This window comes from Neolamprologus multifasciatus, chromosome 20, assembly GCF_963576455.1.
Source record: "Neolamprologus multifasciatus chromosome 20, fNeoMul1.2, whole genome shotgun sequence".
NCBI lineage: Eukaryota > Metazoa > Chordata > Actinopteri > Cichliformes > Cichlidae > Neolamprologus > Neolamprologus multifasciatus.
Window position 1 is genome coordinate 21193128 of NC_140458.1, and position 22615 is coordinate 21215742.

The 22615-nt window shown below is 39.0% G+C and overlaps 1 protein-coding gene across 2 annotated transcripts in view; it reads left to right on the top strand.

Moving 5' to 3' along the window:
- Window positions 1–9789: 9789 nt before the first annotated feature.
- lamb2l (laminin, beta 2-like) overlaps window positions 9790–22615 on the top strand; it is a 56570-nt gene continuing 43744 nt past the window's right edge. Inside the window, exons 1-2 of one of the 2 annotated variants that reach the window (XM_085145135.1) lie at window positions 9790–9986; window positions 10027–10060. The gene's annotated coding sequence lies outside the window, so the exon portion shown is untranslated. Of the gene's footprint in view, window positions 10061–22615 lie in introns of both variants that reach the window. The other variant, XM_085145134.1, reaches the window with a different exon arrangement.

A 22615-nucleotide genomic window follows, 5' to 3' on the forward strand; every position in this document is an offset into this window, starting at 1 on the left:
TTGAATTATATTCAAATTCATGAGGGACACCTCTACAAATTATTTCAGGAACATTGTACAAACAAATTTTTGTTTTTGTTTTTTAATAATAGCCCATGTGTAACAGTTACAGCCAAGACAAGTAAAATGCTGAACACATGGATGCAAAGTCCAAATTATGGGATATAGAAGTCCAAGAAAACATTAATACACAGTAAATAAGTATTTTTAAAAAATTTAAAAAAGGAAAATACACTGAACAATAACTAGACTAGAGAATACTCCAGCCACAATTAGAATAAGACTATCTGGCAGAGACAGAATGGATCCATTTCTTCCCATTATTAACATCAGCTTCTGACCCCACCATCCATATGTTGCAGCAGAAATTGAGATAAGAGAGATAAGATCAATTTTTTTCTTCTGTTGTTCACTTTAGGTGTATCAGTGGGAATTAACAGGAGCGTGGTCTTCTGCTCCTGAAGCCACCCTGCTTCAGTGCATGATATGTTGAATGCTCAGAGACGCTCTTCTGCACACATTGGCAGCAACAAGTGGTTATTTAAGTAAACATCTCTATAAACTCCATAGATGTTTGTACGGGAAAATCCCAGTAGATGAGCAGTTTCTAAAAAATACAATTAAAGTCACTTACATCACCTTCCCTGTTCTGATGATCGTTTTGAGCTTCAGCAGGTCAGCTTGACCACATCTACATGTCTAAATGCACTGCTGCAATATGATTGGCTGATTAGATATTTGCATTATCGAGTCATTTAAAAGGTGTACCTATAATTAAGGAGTTTAAAAGGTGTACTTCTCTCTGCTGGATTTGATCTGAGAGAGGACAATTTCTATGACGGGTCTCAGACCACGATTCACAACACTGTGTGAAAGACTGCAAGACAGTAATTGTTCCAAAGTTCAGCAACATTTGATGTATTTGTATTTGTTCCTTTTACCATCATTTATGCATTCTGCCTTTGCATGTAACTATATTCTACCTATATATATACTGGATTTGTTCTCTATTCTGTTGATCCTTTAGTAAAGTTTTTTTTTTTTACTTTTCTCTTTTTCATCCAATGTTTTCTTCTTTGCTTCTCACATTGTTGTAGTTTTTTTTTTAGCTGATAAGACATAAATAAATGTAATAGCTGCAAAGATAGTCCTTGATATTAACTATATGCCCCGATGGAGCCTGTTGGCCTGAAATCTTTTCTTTCTCTTTTCATCTCACATGGAGTACTGGGCTGGGCTTCACCCTCCTGCTTTCAATTCACTTCATCAGTCTTGCAGTATTTAAGATCGGCTAATGCTTCCTTGCCTTTCCAGATTATTATAGTGTAGTGTTGAATTTCCTGTGACTGTTGGCTGAAATAATGTCTTTGATTTCTTCCTCACAAGACTCGCTTCTAAACTTAAGCTGGTCACCTGCTAGGGAAGAAAACTATACATACCACGGCTCACTTGCATGGCTGCTCTTTACGGCTCTATTCACTTCTGGACTCCTCCAGATGGCTACACAATAAGTAGCATCCTCAGTCTCCTTGACAACTGTTTTCAAAACTCTTCTACCACATGCTTTCACTACCTCATTTCGGATATAAGAGCTCGGATCATTATTTGGGCCTTGTCATGGTCCCTGTGCCTCGCTGGTTGACTCTCTATTAGGCAACATATTTGTTTTTGTTTTTTGCTCTCTCCCTCCTTCCTCTCCCCCTCTCGCTCTCTCTCTTTCGCCGCAGCGATGCTCATTACAGGCTCCCGCTGCTGGCCCACACACCTGCTCTCATCTCCACACCGGTCGCTGATCTGAACTAGTCTTCGCTGGATCGTTGAGCGATCAGCATCAGTCAAACCTGCGAATCTGAACCTGTGTATCTGTGAGTGTTGTGACTATCCTGTTAACCGGAGCTTTTTGTGTGTAAATTTCTTCTGGAACCTGATTACGGACTACGAGAGGAGTGGCAGTGGAGAAGGAGTTGGAGTTTTGTACAGAAAGTGTGGAGAACGTCTGCTTTGTAACTGACTTCAGTCACAGACTGCTGCAAATGCGTGCATTATTCCTCTCATGGCTCAGAAATTTTTATTATTTAATACACACTTCACATCAGACATTTTGTACCCTGCTGACTGTTCAGTACACTGAGGTTATTTCAGTTTTCCTTTGTCAGTTTTTTCTGACAAACTCTCATTGCTCCTGTATTGTGTTCTCTGCACCTGTTCAATTTTCTTTGCACTGATCATCACTTGCATTCAATCTGTTTAGTACTTTTAATTTTTATTTAAGTGTTTGTCTTATAGTATGTCTCACGCAAAGTACCGCAGTAATTTCCTAATGTTGTAAATCTGCTTAACATTTGGCAATAAAACTATTTCTGATTTTGATTCTGATGAAGCTGTTCTTCAGTTCTCCCTCCACATGCACACCTCGATGTGACCTACACATGGTTCTAACTCTGTAGCATCCAATGATGCACTTGATAATATATCTGTAATAGCACTAAAATAGCATCATGGCTGAGACCATCCAGTGTCTAATACAGGGGTGGGCAATCTCAGTCCACGAGGGCCGGTGTCCCTGCAGATTTTAGATGTGACGAACCAACACAGCTGATTTAAATGGCTAAATGACCTCCTCAACATGTCCTGAAGTTCTCCAGAGGCCTGGTAACGAACTAATCATGTGATTCAGGTGTGTTGACCCAAGGTGAGATCTAAAACCTGCAGGGACACCGGCCCTCGTGGACTGAGATTGCCCACCCCTGGTCTAATACATAATGAGTGCTGAAAGAAATGTCACAACTTGGGAAAACGTATTATTATGAAAAAATGTCACTCAGGAATCAAATCTCACACTTATCTTTTAGTTTCGTCTCTATTTCTGTTCCTCATTAACAATGGTTAACCATGTTTTGGGTTAATAACACACTTACAGAGCTGTGATTTAAATTTTTTTCTCTCCTTCAAACATTCGTCTCTAAGTAATCAAGATAGAAAATTCAATGGAAGATGAGGCTAAGAACTTGTATGCATTTGTATGTTGTACAAAAAAGTACATATTATATTGTGAAGGAGGTAAAACAGATGAAGACCTCAGTGAAAGGAAAAAAGAAGTCTTTAGTCAGACACCCGATACTTGATACTTCTGGAACAAACAAAGTTGTGGTGCCTTCAGGCTGGGCACTTTGAACATGGAAGGATAATCTAAGTGTGATGTCAAGGAGTTTACAGCTTGGCTGTTTTTGGTGGGTTTTTTGGTCTTCATTAAGAAAGAAAAACAGAACTTATCTACATGGTCAGATAAAGAAAACCATGGGCAGATTCTAGCAATTGCTTTAACTTAAAAGCTTCATTGAATCCTTGAATCCTTAATGACTACAATTAGAGCTCAACAGGGATATGTTATTTCCTCTGCCATTAATTAATGCTTCAATCTTAAATATGATCAACCTATCTCTAATAATCGGCTATGTACCACAGGCCTTCAAGATGGCTGTAGTTAAACCTTTACTTAAAAAGTCATCTCTAGACCCAGCAGTCTTAACTAATTATAGGCCAATCTCCAACCTGCCTTTCATATCAGAAATCCTTGAAAGAGTAGTTGTCAAACAGCATCTGCAGAGGAATGGCTTATTTGAAGAGTTTCAGTCAGGTTTCAGAGCTCATCACAGCACAGAAAGGGTAAAAAAAAGTGCCATTACATTACTACTTCTGTGCTTGTCCTGCCAGACCTCAGTGCAGCGTTCGATACTGTTGACCATAATATTCTATTAGAGCGATTAGAACATGCTGTAGGTATTACAGGTACTGCACTGCAGTGGTTTGTATCATATCCATCTAATAGATATCTAATATACATGCTTCCCCAAGGCAGTATCATTAGAAGACATAGCATACATTTTCACTGCTATGCTGATGACACCCAGCTCTATCTGTCCATAAAGCCAGATAACACACACCTATTGTCACGGGTTGCCCCGGCAACCCGTGACAATAGGTGCAGACTGCTTAAGAAGTGAGTGAGCTTTATTGCGACAGCAATATACCAAACAAAGGAAAGGGTGGCGAGAAACAGAACTGAAAACACTCTAAACTGGGAAAACTAAAACTTAAACAATAAAACATGAACATGAATGAAGGTACCTTGCAGGGAGAACGACGCGGGGAGAATGCACAGGAAGACGGAGGAAGATACACAGACGAACCAGCAATGAGGACGAGGGAACACACACTATAAATACACACACCAGCAATCAAGGGATGGGAAACAGGAGGGAAACACACCTGGGAGAGACAACAGGAAACACATACACGTAATGACACAACACACACAAGCTTAACACAGACTGGGGGACACAGAACATAGGAACATGAAACGTGAAAAAGGAGAGTACAAAACTCATGTCCAAAGAAACAAAACAGGAGCCCCAAAAGGTCCCAAAACAAAACACGGCAACGGCGGAGACTCAGGCGAAGGCGCGGAAGGCAGCAGCGGCGACGACGACAGAGCAGGTCCTGTCTATAGGTTGTATTTGTCATTTTTAAGAAACTTCAGTTTTATATTGGGGTATATAATCTTTTTGATTAAAACAATGTAACACGTTCCATCTGTGACAGCCAAACCCATGGCCACACTCTAAAGTCGGTAACTCTTGTATTTTCTTTCCGTTATTTGAACACAATAACACACTTTGGTTTCCAATAAGTTTATTGATTGGTCTGGATACATTTGTTTTATTTGTAAGCGTGCACATTTAGTTTACTTATGTATTCATACCAGTCCATTACTTTGATTTTTGACTAACCTTTGTTTCTTTTACTTCTTACCTGCCATGATCCCTGATAACCAGTTGCCAGACAAAAGGTGGTGGGCAGGGTTTGAAACCATTAAATACAAAGAGGGATAATTGGACCACACCACCGCTTCCTGCTGAAGGGGGAGAATGTGTATTTTCTTTAATTAAAAACAAAGTATTTGTACTTAATTAAATATTTGAAATTAGGGTTCAGTAGTTTTGATTTTCCTGTTTGATCTTTAGTTTATTAACAAACCAGACTGTACTGCATTGTTTGTTTACGATTGTGTTTTGTTTAGTTACCCCTCATGTGTCATAGTGGTCTGATCCGCAATTATATATACCGTTGTGTGTCATTTTATGTTTAGGTCTGTTATGGTTGTTTGGGCAGTCATTTGGTTTGTTTAAGTTTGCAGTGCTTTGCCTGAGTTCAGTTTTGTTTCTTTGACCTATTTTATGAGCTGAACATTTATTACTTTTGTAAATATAATTTTTGGGTTAAATAAACAAAACCCTATTTTTCTAATAATTCCTGTGACGTCTCCTGCTCTTTCACCTCGGTCCATCACACCATCATTTGTTTTTCATTTATTTTGTGTACGCTACACTAGAATTAGTTTACTCTGATTTGCTAAATGTCAAGTTTTGCTTTTCAAATGGATGCTTTTGCATACTATTTGCATTGTTATTTGTTCAAAATAGATGAAAAAGAGTTGTTGTTGTTTTTATTTAAGAAATCCAAAAAAAAAAGGGGGGGGGGGGGGGGGGGGGGGCGCTGACCGTCAATTACCATTCATTCTTTGGAAAATAGTACTTTATCCGCCTAATTTTGTAACACACATTTTTTACAACCTTCTCACAGTCAGACAGAACTTCACTGCAATCACTGTGAAGTGAGTAATTTAGGACAACAATGGATAAAGACCAGATTTTAATATAAATCATAAAACATTTAAAGTGTATCATGTTATTCTCTATCACATTCACCTTCACATGCACCTCAACCTTTTTTTATTTTGAATGTAACAACCTCTAATGCTAGTGGCAGGTCAGTGTTGTTGTGAATCGCCACTAGAGGGGACTGTAATGTTAAGTTTTGTCCTGCACTACAAATGGTGATTGTTATATTGAATGAGAAGAAAATGCTCTTCCATTCTGTAACTGTCTTAAATTAGCATCGAAGGTCATCATGTGACTTTAGTCATTCTTGTTTATGCTTGTATGACCTAATGCCATCTTTAACCAAGCACAGTATGTACATATTTACATATTTACAAAGTAAAAGCTGAAATAACTTTATTGGTGTGTTGTTTTTCTTACTCTCCTCTTCCTTCTGCTGTCTGCTGTAAGGCAGCTTTCAGCTTATCTAACTCAGCTGAGACATATGTAGGCAGGTTTTTAATTATTTGTTTTTGTCAAACCTTAAAATTTCCCACAAAACAGTACACGGTGGTATAGTAAATTTTTAGTGTGTTTGTTTCCCTCCCCTACGGAGGATGTTGAGTAATAGTGCATGTCTATATTCATTACCTAACAGTGTACAAAACGTTCTCACTCCCAACACTCTAAAGCTGACTGGATCTTCACATTATAAACCATCTGTACAACCATTCATGCTTGCAAACTACAAATTAGCTCAAAGCATGTGCAGAATGGGAGGAAGACAGTAATACTGGTGCTCAACCAGTCGTTTTATGTTTCTTAGTGTAGCAATCGGGTCAACCACATCCAGCTGTTTCTCTAAAAAATTACAGTCTTCCCTACTTTCAGGATTCTCACCTCACTCCTTGCTTCTTGCCTCAGCTTTTCAAGTTTTTAACTTTTTGTTTCTTTAGTTCACTGTCTTTCAGTTTTGGTTGACCACTGTTCTTAGTGCTTGAGTATACCAGTACTTTATAACAGACTGTAAAACTTTTTCTCCTCAGCTTACTTTCATCTTTGTATAAGAAATAGATTTGGTATTGTTGATAATTATACATTCCAGCCATTCCTGGACTTTAGCTTGTACAACCTCCACAGGTACTGTTCTCTTTCCCATTGTTTCGTTCTCCATTGCATTGAGTCTCAGTTTAGTTTAATCTCATCCAGTATAAACACATTTCAGTCATAAAACTCACTTATTATATAGATGAGGTTTAGCAAATAGGCTCTGAATCCATCACTTCTTACAAATATATTAATATGATGGGAATGGGATGGTAGATGAGAAAATTAGCAGGAAGCAATGCACTGATATAGTGGCAAAAGACATGGGTGTTATGGTAATGCACTGGTTAGCACTGCACTGCTTCACTGCTTCCTGGCTGTGACCTCTACCTGTCTGGGCTTCCTCTCACAGTCCAAAGGCACGCATGCTAGGAAAGTCAAACAGTACCTATCGATCTGAGATAGATCAACTTCTTGAAGTGTCTTATGTTTAACTTTTAAGCTACTCTTGTTTCCTCAAGAGGGTTTGCCTTTTGCAGACAGCCACAGTAAAAGTAGGAATGATTTGTTAATGACATGTCTGGTTAAACAATCTTGTGGTACAACGTGATATTAAACAAACCCAACCTGGCCTTATTTCAACATCAGTTCAAGCACCATGCGTTTTAGATATTAAGTTGTAGCAGATGATGCTTTATTTACTTTGAAAAATTGAAAACAGTAATATAAATGAGTGCCTTTAAATAGCACATTTGGTGTACTACATGAGAAAAAGCGGGCATTTACATATGTATAACCCCTCACAGCTGGAGCTGTTCCTACGAATTAGCAGCAGTCTTCTCTCCATTACAATCCTTTTATTTCCATCCAGTTTATGTATAAAACATTCATTTTTCATTGCTTGGTAAGATAGCAAATTCCTGAAATGTTAGAATTTTCAGTCTGATGTTTCTTATTCCAGTAATAAGTAATATGAGCCTCTAATCAGTTTTGCTCCTGTTATTGTTCGTGGCTTTTAATTCGACTCACAAAGCGGTACGTGTATCACATGTGCCATTTTCAAACTCTAGTTTATATGTATGTTTTTGAACAACCATCCATCCATACATGTTTATGGTCAAATAAAAAGCAAAATAGGCTGAAGAAAAAACATCAACAACTACAAAAAGTAAATCAGCAGGTCTTGATACACAAAAGATGCTGACACATTTCTTGCAAAGTAGACAGTTCCTGTGTTGGGCAGCTGCTGGTTTGAGATATGTGAAATGTATTAGTTGACTTGGCTGGCACCACATAATGACTTTGGTGACTGAGACTGTCATCATCTCTTGATAATTTCTGTGGTTCAAATTCTGTCAGTGATGAGCTATCTTACTATCTTCCACCTTTCAAGCAAGATAGAGCAGCATGTGATGAGAGGGAAAGCATTAATTTTGCATGTATATATTCTGTGATTTGTTTCCTTTATTAAAAAAAGAATATAGTATGCAGTGTTGGGAAGGTTACTTTTAAAATGTATTCCATTACAGAATACAGAATACATGCCCCAAAATGTATTCTGTAACATATTCCGTTACGTTACTCGATGAGAGTAACGTATTCTGAATACTTTGGATTACTTAATATATTATCATGCTGTTTACAACTACATGAATGTACTATTGCTGTGATTTATTACTGTTACTGAAGGCCCGCGGCTCCGAACCGTAGTAAAGGGACCTCTGGCTAATACGGTGGGTTCTGTGTCGGGCTCATAGCTGAAAACTAGCTTTACTTTGTTGTCTGGGTCAACTTTGCTAGCGAGAGATGAGAGAGGCGTTGAAAGGCTGCTCCAACAGAACTTATTGTTTTTGGAGGAAAGCACGAACACGGTGTACTGTCGAGTCTTAATAGCTTACTTACAACTGGGCTCGTCAGGCTCTCTTCTTGGCTGCAGTGGTTATTATTATATTTACATGCTTCCAGCTCCCGTTTTTGCTCGATGACAGCTCGTACTTTTCCTTTTTCTCCCTCCCTCGCTCACAGACACATAACGAGTATGGCAGTCCATTCTCCCTGCAGCACGGACTACACTGCCTATGATGCTACATTCTTTAGAGCTATACCGGTAGCATTCTGCCTGTTAGCTTAGCACAACAACAACAAGGCGCTCTCTCACCCAGGAAACACGCAGAGAGAGAGCGTCACCCTGTAACCATGGCAACCGTAACGCTGCCGCCTGGAACAACAGAATGTAGCTGTCAACCAAAACCCAAACAATCTTGACCCGCCACAATATGAAACAAAGTAACTGTATTCTAAATGCCACCTTTTTAAACGGTAACTGTAACGGAATACAGTTACTCATATTTTGTATTTTAAATACGTAACGGCTGTACATGTATTCCGTTACTCCCCAACACTGATAGTATGTGACGCTCATGCACCAAAAACAACAAAAAATAAAAAGCCACATGAGTATTTGTGTATATTCATCAAATATATGCTCACTGTCTGGTGAGGCCTCAGAAACATATTGGAACACACACTTGAAGAAGGCTGTACTGTCATTACCAAAAGCATATTTTTTCCAACAAGGCTATTTAAATGCACATTGACATTTTAGTCAAACTTGTATGAAAAGTCCCACTTGTATGAAACATAAATGGATTTGCTCTTTGAGGAAAGTGAAAAAAGACAAACATAAATACAGTGTAGTCTACGGTATGAAAGGGTGAGAGTTGGAAAGAGCTCCATATTCCACATAAATAAGTGACACCAAGAGTTGAGTTGTGCACTAGAGTATGTGTAAAAGCAAACCACTTCCCTCCAAAAAATACTGGAGTTTAAATCTGAAATCCACGTGGAATACATAAGTAAATAAACAGTAAACATTTTCACTCCAACTTTTTTTTTTGTTGCTTGCTTTCTCTTGAGCAAGTTTGACCTCTCACTGCAGGAAGTTCAACACTTTTCAACACTGAGAGTTAAAGTATAGAACTTTGCCAGTGGCCTTGGTCTCTGCGGGCGTGGTCGGGCTCTGTGAACGAGCTCTACCTGCTCCTCCTTACCTGGGACTGCCTGACACCTCCCCCTGGCGGGGCTGAGCGCGCCACCGTACCTCGTCAGGACCGAGGACCGAACTCACACAGGCAGTGCATCGAGCCGCTGCGGGACGAGCTCTGTTAGAGAGAGAGAGTGTGTGTGTGTGTCTGTGTGAGTCTGAGGGAAAGAAAGTGAAAGAAATTTAGTTTAGCTCTGTATGTTTGTGTGTGTGTGTGTGTGTGTGTGTGTGTGTGTGTGTGTGTGTGTGTGTGTGTGTGTGTGTGTGTGTGTGAAGGAGCGAACAGAGCCAGCAGAAAGCTTCGGGGCAGGTGAGCTGTGTTAATTTTTGTCTTTCAAACCTTTTCTGTAAGGAAACTCCTCAGTGAAATCCAATAACTCACAACCACCAATGTCATACTGTTACAGTGAGCTTATGCTCCTTGTCTTATTACTGTAGCCCAGGTGCTGCAGTAGTAAGACCCATGTAGGGGCTAAAATGTGACATTGAAGACTGCTTTTATGCTAAGGCGAATTAATCTTTGTTAGCGCTTAGCTTGCGTTAATGATTACGTAGTAAGAATAAAATCAAAGGAATTAAAAGAAACTATAAATGAACGAACTTTTCTGCACCTTGTAGATACATGTAGCCAGAAATTGCTACAACTGCTACTGTAAGTATAACCCTTAAAAATGATCCAACTGCGTTTTGTGTTTCATGTTTGAGGCTGGATTTTTATATGGGTTTTTATTGGTGACGCTAAAGCAAGTGCAGCAAAATCCCTGTTAACATTCACTTAGGTAATATGATAATATGTATCTAGACACTGGAGGTTGTTTGACATTTTTCCATAGGAAAAAAAGGTTTCTCTCTGCTCTATTATATCTGATTTAAACGTGTATAGAAGAGTGTGCATCCAAAGTTTGATTCACTTATAACTGGTACTTCTATAGTGTCTTTCTACGCAGTCAAGTGCTCAAAGTACTTTCAAGTGTCATTCATTCAATCTTACACACACACACACACAAGGCAAGGTATTAGTTGTCATGTCAGGTGACCTTAGGAGGCCACAAGCTAGTGCTGTTCTAGTGCTGCTTCCAAGCCCAGATAAATGTTTGCTCCATGAAGGACATCCTGTGTAAAATCGGTGCCAAGTTCTAGATATGGATATGGCAGCATACCTGGGAAAAACGTGAACAAGCACACCTTGACTAGTCATAGCACGGAAAAAAATGTGTTCATATCATTTTTTTTATCATTAAATTGGAAAGCATATTTTGAGAATATTTGATCGCCATAGGGGAATGTATATATTTCTATTATGACTTTGATGAATACGAGCTTGTGTGTCCTGTAAAGTGATGGATGTGTGAACATGCTTTCTCACTGACACCACAAGTTTGCTTATGGCTGGGAGGCAGATTTCTAACACTCTTGCACACATTCCTGCCAGATTAACCAGCAGCTAAGATTAATGCAGAGCAGAGCTCATATTCAGCATCTAAAATAATGTGGTCAAACATTTGTTACAGCTACAGAGGTCATATAAAGAAGAAAAGATGGTGTTTGACAGTTACATTTCAGGAGCTTGAAGTATATTTGTTGGTACTGGCCCTTCATAATAGTGCTTAAGGAAGTGAAAAATAATTAAAAAGAAAACTGTGCCATGGCACAGTTTCTTAAAGTGAGTGATTCCATTGTTTACAGTAGTCTCATAGTAATATTGTATCACAAAGAAGCAAAGAGTTAAATGAGCTCTGGTTTGTTGTTATTTTAAGCTCCCGTTTTTCCTTGTCTGTCCCTCCTCTGTCTCATCTGATAGTACCTGTTTCTGTTACCATGTTTATTGTTAATCTTCTTGTCTTTGTATTTTGATGGGTTTGTTATTTATTGTAAGGCAGTACAGAGTCATTATATAAAGACTTATTTTTTATCTGTTCATATCAAGAAAAAAAGAATTTAAATAACTGCCTTAGACATATTGTTCCTTGTAATTCAAAAAATGCTTTTTAGCATTAATTTCTTTTCATCAGCTTATCCTGGTATTGGGTGTATTTGGAGGCACAGGGTCCCATGGCTCTTATAGGCTTAGTGTAGTTTTAATCAGGTCAGTACCTGTCACCCTACTGCTATTTACAACTCTAACTAAGGGTTAAAAGGATCCATGAGCTACTCGGAGCTATAGTGGTAAACAAAGACATGTAAGAGAAACATATATTTGCTATCTGCTTTGGCTGATGGTGTACTAGTTAAAAATAGAATATGAAGTTTGTGTTTTTAAGGTATTTTGTAGACCAACACTTTGGCATACACTCACTGGTTGTTGACCTGGTTGATTCCAGGATGATTGCAGCCTCCAGCTGTGCAGTCATCATTGGTTTTGGCTGCCTCTGATGGACACATCAACCCAGCATGTCTAAAGTAGTGTTTAGTAGGAGATATATTTAGACTAAATATTGGCAAAGACACTGGATATGCTTCTTCCAGAAAGGCTGATGCTACTTTGGGAGTGTGGTAATGAAACATTTGCAGGTAGGGGTGTTGCCACAGAAAAGGCACAAATGCAGACTGAAGAAACTCATCTCACTACTTCTGTCTAGTTTTATTGCTACCAAGAATCATTAGATCAGAGGTGTTACTGTTCTGGACATGCAAGGTTGCAGGAACAGCTGGGATACCCATGCCAGAATCCAGCATGGCAAAAACCCAGCCTCAGTCAGCCTCACTTAGTTGTTACATTGTAGCACTGGTGGCAATGTGGTGTCTATGCTGTTTCTTATATACTAAGAACCACTGGCTTGAGAATGAAGTAAAAAAAAAAAAAAAAAAAAAAAGTTTTGAGGAGCACAAGTTTGAATGTGTATTCAGAAGGGGGGGGGGTGGAGGAGCATTTTGGCTAGTATAGTATTTTGGAAAGAAAACAGATTTGATGGATTATGCTATTTAGGAGTACTTGTGTTTTTCTGAACTTGTTTGTTCTCAGATTTGAGTCACACACACACACATTAGGGGTGCAACGATACACAAAATTCACAGTTCGGTTCGATACTTTGGTGTCACGGTTCGATATTGTTTCAATACAAAAAAATGTTCATGCCTTTTTAATTTGTCATTTATTAAATTTTCACAGCACATTCTGCACCAAATCTCTGTGCGTTCATCATTTGTTTGAAGCCAGCTCACCTCCTGCAACCACTTTTCCGAGAATACGCGCTTCTTTTGTGGTTCGGACTCCTGACATTTCTTTGGAGGTGGCGGAACACCAAAGTAATTGCTTAAAGGAGCTTGCTTCTTCAACATCTTTAAGAGTTCTAAACAAATGTCTGTCCTCCTCCTGAAAATCTTATGTACGCAAACACGCGTTGCAACTTCTTATCTTCTGCGCGTTTTTTTGTTTTGACAGCGAATGCGCACCTGCGGACCACTTATGTGCACCCCTGGTTATTTAGCTCGTCATATTGCAGCCACAGAAATTCTTTTGTCCATTAAACCATAAAGCTGCACTTTTTTTTTTGCCTTAGTCTGAATTGTTTTGTGGTAAGCTTTTCTTTGGCTGTCACTTCTTCACCCTGACCTGTCTTATTTGGCTCAGCAGAACTAAAATATATATCCTGCTGCTTTTACACAGGCACTCACATAACGCTCAGCGATTCTCTGCGCGATCAACCTCTCATGTGTTTAAGCTTGCTGCGGGAGATTTCACTTGTCATGTTTGCATAGTAAGCTAACGATTGATAAGACTATGTCAGTGGAATTGGTGCGCAAATTATCATCACTCACCAATCAGTGCTGTCGCTCTCTATACACAGTTCGCGCGATTGCAAAGTGAAAGCAAAAAAAACAAGCGCAAATTCAAACGCGATTTCAATATGTCACATATTGACAGTGGCTCACCGATGCCAATGACATAATTACCCAGCTACATTTCCGAAAGAATGCAAAAGCATGGACATATTTTTCCTTCCTACGATAGGCCGACGGGCAGGGCAGAGATGGATTTTGGTAGCCCGACTGGAAAAATCGCTAGCCCCTGGACGTCGGGCTAGCGATTTTGCGAGCCCTGTATCTGATTGAGGAATCACTCATCTTTGGAAAAGAGAGTTTATTACAGAGAAATGGCTCTTTCCAAAATAAAAGCTATACTATACGCTTCTTCTGGGCTGTACTCTCAGCAGCATATTAAACATATCAGGTCCCCATAAGGAGAATCATGTGCTAACGGCTGTCTAAATGACTCGGGTAAAGTTTGTAGCATGCGTGCTTGTTGTTTTTGTCTGCTTCCACTTGTCTTTGCACTAGGATGATGTCGGAGTAAATGTGCAGTCATATTTGTTGTGTTCCCACTAGTGCTGTCAGCGTAAATCTCGTTGAAATGACGTTAACGCCACAACACGGCAAATCTCCGTTAACGAGCTACCGCGGATCGCCCCGTGTGTGGGGTTGGACGGCCAACATGTTAACGAGCTAAGTGCGCTAACACACTAGTTCCCACCCGTGTAATTGAGCATTGCATGGCACATCCGACATACTGTTTTACTTTAGTCCATGACACGCTTACCTTCAGGGTCATACGTCACATAAAGACCAAAATTGTTATGGAACGGCTGTGTGCAGACAGGAATAGGACCCAAGGTGCAGACACTCGGAGGCAAAACTTAAACTCAAAACAGCTTTAATGTTAAACTCAAAAAAGTAACAAAACTGAGTATCCAAAATAAACTTACACGAACAGACTGACAGAACACACAGCTAGATAAACGGTAGATCGTGACACGGACACAGAGAAACACAGGGCTTAAATACACAGAGGGAGCAATCAGGGAGTGGGTAACAGGAGGGAAACACAGCTGGGGCAAATCAGGCCTAATGAGACAAGGGGAAGCGAAACCAGATACATTAACATCAGACAAGGACCTTCAAAATAAAACAGGAAACATGACACAGACTGAACTAAAGACACAGACTAACACGCGTGCACTGCAACAGAGGGAACAGAGACGTGCGACCAGGTCAGACACAGACACTGACTGGACACGGGGATATAGCAAACAGGGGAGACAGCAACTAAGGATTACACAGAGACAAACCATAAGACATAACTCTAACGAAGAAACCAAAGAATAGAAAAGATAAATAATACAATAAACTCAAAACCCTGGGTCAATGACCCAGGCATCCTAACAAAAATAGTTCCAAACGCCAGATCTGAATGAGGGTAGGGGAGGTTCAGTTTGCCATGTTGCAAGGAGAGCTTAACTTCTGTCTCGCTAGCTTGCCCTGCGCTCAGTGAATCTGCGTTCGACTACTCCGCTTAGGCTGCACTGTCGAGCGCAGATCCACTGAGAGCTCAACACAGACAGCACAGTCAGAAGGAAAGTTGATAAAATAAATAAAAAAATTTGTATTGTTCGAAACATATGCGTACCGAACCGAAAGCACTGTATCGAACGGTTCAATATCGATACGAGTATCGTTGCACCCCTAATATATATATATATATATATATATATATATATATATATATATATATATATATATATATATATATATATATATATACTCAAAAATCTGAGAACAAGCAAGTTCTGTGATTGAACTCACAGTAATATTCCAACTACTGTCAGTGTGCTCTTTAATTACATTATTGATGGAAATTTGCAACCTCTAACGGGGTTCATAATCATGGCTGTTGTGCAGCTGAACTTGTTATTTGCAGTCTAATGAAAAGAATCGACTGCAAATTATTGTGATCATTCTTACAAGTGTGTGTGTGTGTGTGTGTGTGTAAAAAGTATCAAAAGGTATTTGATGTTTGTCTTGTTGTCTTTGCATATAGCCCAAACAATATGTATTTGGACAGTTCATATTATAGTTTTAGACAAGTACAAGCTTTCAAGTAACATCTTTAAAGGGAAGGTTTGTATTTTACAAAAAAAACCCAAAAACAATATAATAGCTATCAACACATGACAACTACATTATTCTTATATGGCTCAGTTTCAGTATTTATTCATTTTCATTTATTCATTTTGGTAATAATCCATCAATCCATTCTCCTCTGCTTATCCTTATCCCAGCTACCAGGGCAAGAGGTGGGGTACACCCTGGACAGGTAGCTAGCCTGATGGATAGCTAATACAGAGAGACAGACAACCATTCACATTCACAGTCACACCTATGTGCAAATTAGATTCACCAATTAACCTAACCCCATTAACTTGGCAATAATTTAGTTATAATTAACATTAGGTAATAATTAACAGAAAATAATGGAAATTATTAAATGTTTGCTAACCCCGTGAGAAAACTGAATACATACCTATTAACAAATATCTTAATAGGTGAATAGTTGGGTGCAGCTCTCGTGTGCGGGCAAATGAGGAACCAGATGCAGACTCAAAGGAGATAGATATCAAATAAGAAAAAAACGTATTTGCAGGTGGTGAACAAGTCGTAAACACAAGGTCCGTGAAAATACCAGCACATAGTTTGCACAAGAAATGTGAGAACCAGCAACAGAGAACCAACAATCACAATGATGACTACAGCCACAAGAAACTAAATCCAAAACAGGCTGAGAATGCAACAGAAGACTACAGTACAGCATGACAAAGAGCTAAGGCAAATTGACGCTTTAAATACACGTAGATACACTAATGGCTAATTGGGAATGAGGCACAGTTGGGGAACTAAGTACACGTAAACTAAATCAAGGTAACGAGACAAGGAAAGTAAATGGTAACAAAATAAAAAGGACTTGAGGAGCAATAACTGACAGAAGAGTGCAGATAGAACTAAACACAGGAAATGACACAGAATGAAAAGGCGGGAAACACTGAGGGAATATAAAGAGGTGAAACCCAGAGTAAATAAGACTCAAACTGAAGATATTTAATACTAAATATCTATACATAACTTGAAACACCAAAAACATAAAACACTGGATCAAAGGCTGAGGAGCATGACAACAGCCCTAGTTCTTTCATAAAAGAACTCACACATGGTTCATTTAACATAGAACTTGGTCATCATTTAAAAGAGGAACTTGTATATGAATATGAAAATTAATGGGAGGATAATGCAAAGAAAAAAATCACTAAAAGTCTAAAAATGAATGACTATCCATCAAAGAAATAGCAAAGACCTTTGGTTTGTTCAGTTGAAAAAAAAAGTGGTGTAAAAATGGTATAAATCCAGTAGATTTGCAAGGTGAAGAAACAAAAATTCACCAAGTGAGTCAGCAATGTTTTTATGACCAGTTTGTACCGTTCTTCTGATGGCTGTTTCAAATCATCTTAAACTGGGTTCTTGAACATCGCAATGGGTTCCCTGTAGTCACCAGGCCTCAATCTAACAGAGAACCTTTGGGATGTGGCAAATCATGACCGCCAGCCCACAAATCTGCAGATGCTGTCATCTCAGTATTTGGAAATACACCAAGGATTTTCCAGCTTCTGCGCCACGAAGACAAAGGGGCAGTTCTGAAAACAAAAGGGTGTCCAACTCATACTAGTAAGTTGTATCTAATAAAGTGTCACATTAGATTACTTTTGTTTACTTTTGTTCCTTAATAGAAACCTATAAATAGGGCTTCTGTGCTCTTAGTCAGTCCAACAGAACAATAGGAATTTCAAATATTGTAATATAATAAAAACCATTTTTTGCACTTTTATGTGCAAAAGAATGTAGATGCCAATGAGCCACACAAGAAGCTGTGGAAGAAAAATTATTACAATAAGTGATAGAGATCTGGTAATTTTGCATTATCTGCATGGCTAGCCTTTGTTGTTGGAATTCCATGCATTGTGTTAGCTAGCCAAGGCTGGCAGAAGTCTCTGTGTTCGGAGGTACATTAATATGTGACACTGCACTTTAATAGTTCACAGGTAACACTGTTGTCTAGTGAACTGCAGCACTCTCTGGGTTATCTCTATAGGCACACTACTACAAAGGTGTTAATGCTGAGCCACAACCTCACAGCTGCCCTGTTCATCTCCACCTTGCGCCAACTAATTCTTGGTTTTTCTAGTCCAAACACGACTATGTTCGTTCGCATGTGTCTGCAACCCGCTGCAGGAGCTCCTCACTCGCTACTGTTTGGTCATGCCCTTGCGTGAGTTTTTGTCAGGCTTGTCACACAAGCATGTCCCTTTGAGTTTATTTTGCTTTATATGGTAGAACACCAAAGACTTTGAACGATAACGCTCATTTCAGGTGATCTGATGCAGAATGTTGTTCGATTGTTTAGAGAGAAAAAACAAAATGTATCGGTTGTGTTTTGAAGGGGATTGCACGTTCACACTTCCCATTGTGTGTCTGTGTGTACACAGGTGGTGTGGAGCAAATGTAAGCCAAGCAATAGGCGGTATTGGGTGTGCTTTATTTCATGCTTGTGTCAAGCAGCAGGGAAAATCTGGATAAAACTGTCTTTGATTGTGATCTTTTCTTTACTGTATAAAACGCGCCAACTGTCCAGACAGCATTATGAGATTTCCTTTGGCTCCCGGGGTGATGATCTGGTGATTTATGCAGTGGTTTTGAAAGTCGTTTGAAGGCAGTTTTTTTTTTTAACTGAACTGTTTTCTTTGAAGGTGTTTTGTGTGAGCAATTGGTGCCTACAATTGTTATAACATGTTATAATGCGAGACTGAAGCAATAGAGGCTTAAATGAGGTCAGTGAGCACCAGATGCTCTGAAATAAAGGGGCGAACATTGACTGAGAAGGGCTGAGGCATTTAGGGCCGCCCATCTATAAAGCTGGAATTGTTAACTCACCTCCAGCTATATGGTAATAGAAAACCCAGCTCATTCTATTAATCTAAATATTAAGTTAACTTCTTTAAAGGGTAAGATTTAATTGTGTCCTTATTATAAACAAGTCTCGACTTCCATCGCAAACTTTTCCTGTAGGCTTTTAAAATGTGTTGCATTTTGAAAGATGTGCTCCAAATAACTTCACAGTGACTTCAACATAGGCTTAATTTGATCTGAGGAGACAAAGTTATTGTGGCTTTAAGGGATGTTAAAGTAATTTATGACTACTCTGACTCATGTCTTGCAGTTCAGTGCAAAAAGGCTTTCATGTGTAATGAGTGGGATTGAACCAGTATTAACAAAATGGAAAGACATGATCTTATTTGATTCCTACAAACACAAAGTGATTTGGTGTATTTTTGGACAAGGATTCTATTAATATATTGTGTGTATTCCAGCAATGGACTTTCACATTTTTAATTAAATGTCTGTATGTTTTGTTGTGTTATTATATTTATTTTAACCTTGTATTTTTTATAGCTTGTATCCTTCATTTTCATACAGAGCATCACTGTACATTAGACTAATTCAAGAGTGGTTTCAATCTTTTCTCAGTTCTTTGCTCTAAACATTTAGTCAGTATCATTAGAGGAAGTGAATTTGTACAAATTTAGGGGAAAAAGTTAAGCTGCTGTAGATGTAATGTGTATTTGTCTATATAGTATAGTTATGAAGCATGTTACAGTTGTAGTTCCAAAAATTGTTAAATATCTATCTCTTTCTTGTAGATCTTCTGAGGGGCATGGTGTGAAATAGATTACTTGTAATTCCTTCCTGAAAAACATTTCTTACAATATAATAGATTACTATGTAGGTGTTACTCTGGCTTTCTCCCACAGCCTGAAGGCATGCAGAGGGTTAGATTAATCAGTGATTCTAAATTGACAGACGGTGTGAATGCCAGCATCAATGCCTGTCAGACTCTCTTAGCCCTGCTACAGACTGGGAACCTTTCTAGGGTTTTCCCAAACTGGGATCAATGCCAGCACCATAATAAAGATGATGGATGGATACCATTAATGTAACTAGAACTTAACAGGATTCCAGGTCATTTGAGCACGCCCTACAGCAACCGAAGTTATGGCAGAGAAGTAATTTCTTGAAGGAATCGTTAATTTTCATCTAATTTTACATTTTAATTGAGATTTGACCAAACAAAAGTATGTATGGTTTTTAGTTTTTATAAATGATTTAGATAATTTGATTACAGATATTAAAATAAAGTTAAAATACACATTTGAATAAACTAATAAACAGGGTGTAACAAAAACAGTAACTAAGACAGCTAAATAATGTAATTATTACAGAAGAAGAACACTGAAAAAGTTTTAAAATAGTCTGGCATAATGTGTGACATTAGTTGCTCTAAAATAAAGACGATATATAAAACCCCACGCTGTAACCTTCTGCTTGAGCTCACATGTACTTCCCAAGATATGGAATCACACCGTGGGTTGCCCCAGGTATCCCACAGCAGCTCGAATGGCGTGGAGGGTTGCGGTGTAGGGGTGGGAGCAGTTTCCATTTACAACGTAAGTGAGGATGTAGATTTCCCGCAGATGTTTAATTCAAGCATGTTCACCTCCAAAGCGCTCTTGCTGAGACGTGAAGCCCGTTTGTTTGTTCTGCTCTGGATTTCACTCTTTATTTGCTCGGATTAGTTCTTCACGCTCCATCAGAGGTGGTTTTATATTCATTTATACGGGGTCAAAGTTATGTCAGTGATTCTAGGTATAAGTGGTCATAATTTATTTTTTTGATCCCACACACCCACCATAATTCAGTATTTGATGAGTAGCCCTGGCTATTGGCACTGTGGTTAGCACTGTTATCTTAAAGCATGAAGGTCCTCAGTTCAATTCCACCATCAGGCCGGTGTCTGTTTGTGTGGGTTCTCTCTGGTTCCAAAGACATGCAGTTAGTGAGGTTAGGTTAGTTGGAAACTTTAAATTGCCCACAGGTGCGAATGGGTGTCTATGTGTCAGCCCTGTGACTGGTGACTTGTCCAGGGTGTACGCTGCCTCTTGCCCTAAGACAGCTGGGTAAAAAAATGTGACATTTTCTTATCAATAAATTATATAAATTATGTTCAAGGCCCTCTGCTGCTTTTTTTTGTTTTATTGTCCCGCTTTAGACGACTATAACATTGCAGAAATGGGTTGTCTATGGGTTGTCTATACTATAGTACCAATGCATGAAGCAAGGGAGACTTGTACATTGCTTGAAACTAGTGCCTTTGTTTGAGGCACTCATTTGTTCAAGCCTTCTGTGTCTAGTTTATTGTTTTCCAGCCTATGGCACTTGTACTACTTGGGTTAGTGTAGTCATTAAGTATGTAGATGACTATAGTGCATATTGACTAGAAGAAGAAGGAGCTCCCTTGTTCTCTGGATGTTTGATTTGGCTAATTTAACAGTCTGAAGCACATAGTTTTAATAATAAACAAATAATTGAACACTGGTAATATCACTTTTCTGTCTAATACTAATAATAAGCAATAGAGAAAATGTTGTCATTCATAGCTAAAAGTAATATATAGGCACTGAACGATCATGGATGCGCTGATCCAGATGACAGTGTTACAGGTGGCACAACCATAAATATCGAGTCACCTGCCTGTTGGAAAGTAAACTTCCTCCAGGAAATGATCTGATCCCATTTTCAGCCCAACCTTGTTTTACAGTATGTTAACAACAGTGCCTCAAGCTGCAGTGTGTTGGCAGCAGTGATTTCAGTAGTTCGGCCTTCATTTCATGTGTACACAAACTCACACACACACACATGCACAGAGTCAGGCTTATCATGTTATGGTTTTCAAGGATATGGGAACCTGGGTTTGTTTGGACTTGAGCGTAGAGATTCCTTGGCTTTGTCCGCTGTGCAGGAGTTATAGTGGTGGCACTGAACTTTCTGCAGGGTCCGTCTTATCTGTCGTATTGTAGAGATTGTGTGCTTGTCTGTGCCAAAGTCTTTGCTCAAGGTCTTTGACTGCCTGCAGTGAAACCTAACCAAAGACCTCTAAGTGTGATGATCATTGTCTTATTTGTCTGCTTTAAGGAGAGTTCCAGGTTCAGTTCCTATTGCTTGCATATTCATAACAATGTTTTTCTTATATTTAAATACATCCATAAGAGCTTGCTACTTACAGCCTAAAACTGGGACACTTTGACCTATATAAAAATAAAAAAAAAGAATAAAATGATGAAAGTCTGATAATATCTGTACATGCAGCTGAAACCACTGTCATAGACCCATAAGTTGCCTATCTGGTTTATTTTACTGTAGTTTTGTCTAACACCCAGACACCCGCATAGCTGGATTACAAGAGGATTGCAAGATATACGTTAAAAAGAGCTGCAGGCTAGAGTGTTAGAGGCATACTTGCAATTCTTTTTCATTTTTGATCTGCTCTTTTTTCTTTAGTTCTGTGAAAGTAGTGTCTTTGAATTATATGTTGCATTTATTTTCAGGGGGATCAAATTCTCAGATGTTTGTAGAATTGTAGTTGAAGTTTTCAGTAATTGATTTGTGAACTCTTACAGCAGATTAAGAAACCACATTGAAGTCACTACTAGTTACACTTGCCACGTACGTGCTTACTGTGTGTTGAGACGTATCTCACTCTTTTAGTAGAGGTGAAAGGTCACATCAGCAGAGAGCTGTGATTGTGAAAGCTGCTTTGTTCTCTGCTGCAGCTTTTAAGTTGTCGCGCCTGAATCACACACATGCATGCAGGGGCGTAATTTTCAGAGGGGTTAGGGGGGTTATGACCCCCCCAATAATCAGACCCAACCAATATACCCCTCCCCCCCCCAATAAAATTATGAATTATCTTCCATAAATAGGCTGTTGATTTTCTTTACTCATTTCAGGTATTACCAGCAAAATAGTTGCATGTTTAATCATCTGGGAATTTACCCAGATTTATTTATTTATTTAGACAGAAATCGTGACCCCCCCCCCCATACATCAGCGTAACTTTGTGCTGAACACTGGCGCCCCCCCCCCCCCCCCCCCCCAGTGTTCAGCACAAAGTTACGCTGATGTATGCATGCACATGACCCACACACAC